Below are 7,142 nucleotides of genomic sequence, written 5' to 3' on the forward strand. Positions count from 1 at the left end.
TGTGTTGGTTGTTGCGAGAGATTGTGTTGGTTGTTGCGAGCTACTTACTTTGTTGCTCTGCTGACCGTTAGTGCGTTAAAAGAATCCTGGTGGCCCTTCTTTTTGCGACACAGATTGAAAATTTTGTTGTTGATTCTTCCAAGAAAAATTAGGATGGATTTTCCACCCGGGGTTGTAGGTGTTTGAAAAGGGGTTGTTCTTTACAAAATATACAGACTGTGGATTTTGTGGGCAATCCTCCATCACATGCTCATCGCTGCAAGTAGCACACCTTGTGGTGTTTTGACTTATTGCGTTTATTTGTCCACCTTGCGGTGTTGGGCTGTTGATCGTCATTCCTTGAATCAAATTCATCATTGCGGTCATTTGGTTTTGCAATGAGACAATAGCACTGTTATTTGCATCAGAATCCTTGAGTTTTAATCTTTGGTCACTCTCCCTCTAGTCTTCATGATTCTTGGAGATGCGGTCCAGGATATTCTTCGCCTCATCATAAGTCTTGTCAAGCAAACCACCAGCTGCTACCGCATTGGCAGCGATTTGCGAAGTAGGATACAAACCGTGGTAGAAAATTTCCATTTGCAGGCAATCTGGTTGCCCATTATGCAGACAATCTCGGACTAATCTTTTAAACCTCGCCCAAGCATAGCTGAGCGATTCGTCCATATCTTGTTCAAAATTAGTAATAAGCTTTCTTCGTCTTGCGTTTTCGGTAGGTGGAAAATACTTCTTCATAAACTTCTTCACCACCTACTCCCAAGAAGTGATCTCTCCTGGTTCGAACGAATAAGCCCATTTCCTAGCCTGATCACAGAGAGAAAATGGAAACAACGTTAGTCAAACTTCTTCAGCAGAGATGTTTGGGAACACAAAAGTATTGCAGATTTCAATAAAACTTCGGAGATGGGCGTGCAGATCCTCGCCACGCCTTCCTTCGAATTGACCTACAGCCTGGATCATCTGAAGCATCACCGGTTTCATTTCAAATCTACTTCCGTCTAAGGCAGGCCTCATGATTCTTGGAGAGAAATCATAGAGGTTTGGCGATGCATAGTCCCTAATGGGCCTATTGCGATCGTTTGCCAACAGAATTAGATTTTCCATGAAATTGTTGTTGTTTGGTGCTTCATTCCTAGGCTGTTCTGCCATCTCATCTTTATTGGATTGTGATTGCTATTTGGCGGTCTCTTAGTCTCCTTCGAAATGTTCTCTCAATCTCCGGGTCGTAGTTCGCCAGAGATTGAGAGGTCTTCAAAGAAATCACAAAAATTACCGTTAACAACTATTTTGCTGAAGTCCCTGACAACGGCGCCAAAAACTTGATGCTTGAATTTTATGAAGTGAAAATTATGGATGATATGTGTTGGTGGATTGCGTTGTGCACTCAAGTTTCCCCAAAGGAATCCAAGTGTAAATTCCTCTAAGTTTCCTAGTATGTCCAGGGTCGAACACAGGAACTTATGAAAATAGTTGTGTTGATAATGTTTATGAAAACTTTGTGGTAACCAAGTAAATAAATAAAGTGTGGGTGTGTTGTTGCGTTGATAAAAAAAAATGTAAATAAAGGTGGCGGATTTGAGAAAGAGAGCTGCATTGATAGATGCAATGAGTATGCGATGAATGGGTTGAGAAGATCTTTAGCTAGTGTTACTTGGGAATGCGTCAAACCTTGCGATCATGTTACAACCATGCACAGCAAGTCATTTCCCAGTTAAATGTGATGCTCCTAAGTCTAGGACGCATGTGTTGAATGTAAAATGTCCATAGAGCTGATCTCTAAGTCTCTACTCTTGTCCTATGCGTTGATGCAATAATGCATGAAAGCAAGGTGACCGCATACAATCATATCTTATTGCTAAGATGCATGCGATGTGTAACGGTCATGCTTGTCCAAGGCCTGTTGCCCATGGCCGCATGGCCAATCCAACCCCCTTCTAGCTTACTTTCATATCCTGTATTGTATTAGTTTAGTTAGCTTGCTTTCTTTACATTTTCATTGTAAGTGACCACTCGCCCTTTTGCATATGCAAGGGTGCCAGTTGGCTTTTTGTTCAGAATGCACTATATGGGGATAAGACTAACCATCATTTCCTCATACCCGGAGTAGTACTCTATAAAGCCGTTGTTGTTGCTTATTGCTTTCTAGTCTACTACAATCTTTCTTTCTTTATACACACTCTCAAATCTTCTTACGAAAACCTTTTCTCTAAACCCGTTTTCTAAAACCATTTTCCCTAAAACGGGATTGGAGGTTGCAAGAGGCACTCGGTGTGCCATCGGCAGTCCGTATTCGAGTTGGCTGGCTTGTTCGTGAGCGGGAACAAGTGCCGCACAATCGCTAAGAGAAGCTTCCGAAAGAGCGATTGTGACAGTTGGTATCAGAGCCAAGTTGGCTTATAGGAGGAAGATCAGTGACCATGTCGGCGACGAAGAACCTGAACAAGTCCCATGTGGACAGATTGGTAGAGATGGAAGAACAAATGCTCTACCTGAGAGAGGTCCCAGATAATGTTCGATTCCTTGAGACTCGGCTGCAAGAAGTTGTCGAGAAAGCCGATGGAATTGATGCGGTGGTAGGCCGCCTAGATGGATTACCCGTCAGAGAATTGATGATGAGGGTAGAGACCCTCGAGGCCAAAACAGTACGGTCCGATAGCTTTGAATGAGGCGATAGCTCCTCGGGCTCTGTTGCCCACATAGAGGAGCGTGTCGAAGAGCTGGACAGCTCCCAAAAAGCAATACTTCAGATGGTAACCGATTTATCTGAAGACTTCCGATCGGCCCTGGATGTCGTCAGAGCCGAGATAGCAGATGTGAGTGCTAGGGTGAATCTCACCATCCGAGCGGTAGGGAACCAAGCCCCACCTGGGGGAGCAATGGCAGTGAGCCGAATAAAAATCCCAGAATCGAAACCCTTCTGTGGGGTGCGGGAAGCGAAAGCCCTTGAAAATTTTATCTTCGACCTTGAGCAATACTTCAAGGCGACGAACACAGTGACTGAAGAGTCGAAAGTCACAATAGCAACGATGCATCTAGTTGAAGATGCGAAACTGTGGTGGAGATCACGGTTTACAGACATACAGGAAGGACGCTGCACTATTGATACTTGGGATAGATTGAAACAAGAACTTCGTTCGCAGTTCTTCCCTGAAAATGTCGAAATCTTGGCTCGACGAAAACTCCGAGAGCTAAAGAAAGCAGGTAACATCAGGGACTATGTAAAACAGTTTGCAGGACTCATGTTGGACATACGAGATATGTCTGAAAAGGACAAGGTCTTTAGCTTTGTGGAAGGGCTGAAACCGTGGGCGAAATCAAAACTATACGAACAGAGAGTACAGGATCTCCCCTCTGCCTACGCGGCAGCTGAACGGCTATACGACCTTAGCACCGACTCACAAGATGTGAGGAAGCAATCGACTTCCTCCAATGGGGGAAACAGAAATAGCCGTTCCAGTCCTCCCAGACCTGGGGGAGGAGACAAGAACACAGGGGGGGACCGTAAATCGTCCCAATCGAGATCAGGAAACAACTGGCGGGGGCCGCCACAATAGCATAACAATTACAATCGGCCCCTGTCTTGTTTCATATGTAGAGGGCCACACAGGGCGGGCGAATGTCCAAATCGAACTGCGTTCAATGCTTTTCAAGCCACATTAGCCTCTACCTCCGAAGACCAGGCTGAACTGGAGGAGACGGTAACCGACCCAGCGGCAGAAATTGAGAATCCCAGGATGGGGGCATTGAAATTCCTATCTGCACTCCAGAAGAATATGGGAAAGGCGACGGAGCCACTAGAGAAAGGTCTCATGTATGTAGACGCTTGGGTCAACCAAAGATCGGCCAAAACCACTATGGTTGACTCTGGGGCTACCCATAACTTCATGGCTGAAATGGAAGCTCGCCGCCTGAACTTGAATTGGGAAAGAGATATAGGGAAGATGAAAGCTGTGAATTCCGCAGCCCTACCAATTACGGGAATAGCAAAGAGAACTCCGGTGAAGTTAGGAGACTGGAAGGGCTTCGTTGACTTCGTAATTGTCAAGATGGATGATTTCGACGTGGTACTGGGGATGGAATTTCTGCTTGAACATAAAGTCATACCAATGCCCCTCGCCAAATGCTTGGTCATTAACGGATCTTCACCAATCGTAGTCCAAGCTAGTATCAAGCAGCCGAATGGGGTGAGAATGATCTCAGCCCTCCAATTGAAGAGGGGCCTGGCCCACGACGAACCCATGTTCATGGCCATCCCGATAGAGTCAGTTGAGTCCACTGAAGAGGAGATCCCCCAAGACGTTCTATTTGTCTTGGAAAAGTATCGGGACGTCATGCCGAAAAGCTTGCCCAAGTCCTTACCCCCACGAAGGGGGATTGACCATGAGATTGAGTTGTTGCCAGGGGCAAAGCCGCCTGCCAAGAATGCATATCGGATGGCCCCGCCAGAATTGGCTAAGCTTCGGAAATAGTTAGACGAGTTGTTAGAGGCAGGATTTATTAGACCGGCGAAGGCTCCTTATGGAGCCCCAGTACTGTTCCAGAAGAAGAAGGATGGTAGCCTACGGTTGTGCATCGACTATCGGGCCTTAAATAAGCTCACAGTCTGCAACAAATATCCCCTTCCTATCATCACTGACTTATTTGATCAGCTTCACGGTGCTAAGTATTTCTCGAAGCTGGACCTACGGTCTGGATATTATCAGGTTCGAATTGTTGAAGAAGACAAACCTAAGACGACCTGTGTCACGAGATACGTAGCCTTCGAATTCCTCGTATTGCCCTTTGGCCTCACTAATGCTCCAGCAACGTTCTGTACCCTAATGAACCAAGTGTTTCACGAATACCTCGACAAATTCGTCGTAGTGTATCTTGATGACATTGTGGTCTATAGTGCCTCGCTGGAGGACCATCGACATCACCTCCAACTAGTCTTTGAAAAGCTGAGGAGAAATCAGTTGTATGTAAAGAGAGAGAAGTGCTCCTTTGCCCAAGAGCGCATAAATTTCCTCGGCCACGTGATTGAGTGTGGTCGGATTGGTATGGAAGAGGGCAAGGTGGCTGCAATTAGAGACTGGAGGGTACCATCATCCGTGACCGAACTACGATCCTTCCTCGGACTAGCCAACTACTATAGGCGGTTCGTAGAAGGATTCTCGAGAAGAACAGGGCCATTAACCGAACTGTTGAAGAAGGATAGCCAATGGAGCTGGACTCCCGAATGTCAGGCCGCCTTTGAGGGCCTGAAGAAAGTGATGATTGAGGGGCCGGTCCTCGGAATTGCCGACGTGACCAAGCCATTTGAAGTAGAGACTGATGCTTCTGACTTCGCGTTGGGCGGTGTTCTCCTCCAAGACGGACACCCCATCGCGTATGAGAGTAGAAAATTAAATGATGCCGAACGGAGGTATGCCGCCTCCGAGAAAGAGATGTTAGCAGTAGTTCACTGCTTGAGGGCCTGGAGACAGTATCTCTTGGGGGCCAAGTTCGTGGTCAAGACCGACAACAACTCCATTTGTCACTTCTTCAACCAACCGAAGTTGTCGTCGAAACAGGCACGGTGGCAGGAATGTCTAGCGGAGTTCGACTTCCAGTTCGAACATAGATCGGGGAAAAGCAACCAAGCGGCTGATGCGCTTAGCCGAAAGAGCGAACATGCGGCCCTGTGCATGTTCGCCCGCCTACAAGCAAGTACGTTGAGTGCAACAGTACGAGAAACTGTCAAAACTCACTTGACAAATGACACAGCGGCACAGGCCATCTTACAGTTGGCCAGAGAAGGGAAGACACGCCAGTTCTGGGTAGAAGATGATCTACTATACACCAAAGGGAATCTCCTCTACATCCCCAGATCCGGGGAGTTACGAAGGTCGCTGATGAAGGAGTGTCACGACACACCGTGGGCAGGACATAATGGTTGGCAGAGGACTTATGCCCTTCTGAAGCAAGGCTACTATTGGCCAAGTCTTCGAGACGATGTCATGCAATTTACCAAGACTTGCCTTGTCTGCCAAGAAGATAAGGTTGAAAGGGCGAAATTAGCGGGTCTGCTGGAACCCCTACCTGTGCCCTCTAGACCGTGGGAGAGTGTGTCTATCGACTTCATCACCCATTTGCCCAAGGTGGGAGAGTTTGAATCGATCCTTGTTATCATCGACCGGTTCTCGAAATATGCCACGTTCGTTCCAACGTCGAAAATGTGCACAGTCGTGATGACTGCTCAGCTGTTCTTCAAACACATTGTGAAATTATGGGGTGTCCCCATGAGCATTGTTAGCGACCGGGACGGAAGATTCACTGGGACATTCTGGACAGAATTGTTCAGAATATTGGGATCATCACTGAATATCTCTTCTAGCTATCATCCCCAAACTGACGGTCAGACGGAACGCTTCAACAATATGCTCGAGGAATATCTGCGTCACTTTATCGACGCTAGACAGAAGAACTGGGTCCAGTTGTTAGATGTGGCTCAATTCAGCTTCAATAGCCAACAGAGTTCTGCGACCGGAAAAACGCCCTTCGAAGTGGTGTGCGGCAGACAGCCACTCATGCCACACTTGGTGGACCACCCTTATGCAGGCAAAAGTCCTCAGGCACATAACTTCACTAAAGAGTGGAGCAAAACCTCTGAGATCGCTCGCGCCTACCTATAAAGAGCATCGAAGAGGATGAAGAAGTGGGCTGATAAGAAGCGGAGGGTCCTTGAGTTTCAAGCTGGGGACAAGGTCCTGATCAAGCTACGACCGGAACAGTTTCGTTTTCGAGGCCAGAGAGACCAACGGCTAGTAAGGAAATATGAAGGTCCAGTGGAGGTAATTGAGAAGGTCGGGAGAACCTCATATAGGGTTCAGTTACCCTCATGGATGAAGATTCATCCTGTCATCCATGTGAGTATCCTGAAGCCCTATCATCCCGATCCCGAGGATGAACAGCGAAACATGCTAAGGCGCCCACCGGTCACGATGAAGAGTTCTGCTGAGAAAGAAGTTGCACAAATCCTGGATAAACGTACGCGCCATATTGAAAGACCCAGACGAGAACTGACAGAGTTCTTAGTGAAATGGAAGGATCTCCCCGACGAAGAGATCAGTTGGGAGTGGGCCGAAGACTTGAAGAGTGCAGCTCCAGCCATCGCAGATTTT

At 47.1% G+C, this 7,142-nt stretch overlaps 1 pseudogene; it reads left to right on the forward strand.

Annotated features, from left to right (window-relative positions):
* Window positions 1-2,417: 2,417 nt before the first annotated feature.
* Window positions 2,418-5,802, forward strand: LOC150037706 (uncharacterized; annotated as a pseudogene).
* Window positions 5,803-7,142: the final 1,340 nt, after the last annotated feature.

Source organism: Benincasa hispida, chromosome 2 (genome assembly GCF_027475165.1).
Source record: "Benincasa hispida cultivar pf3 chromosome 2, pf3_genome.v1.1, whole genome shotgun sequence".
Taxonomy (NCBI): Eukaryota; Viridiplantae; Streptophyta; class Magnoliopsida; order Cucurbitales; family Cucurbitaceae; genus Benincasa; species Benincasa hispida.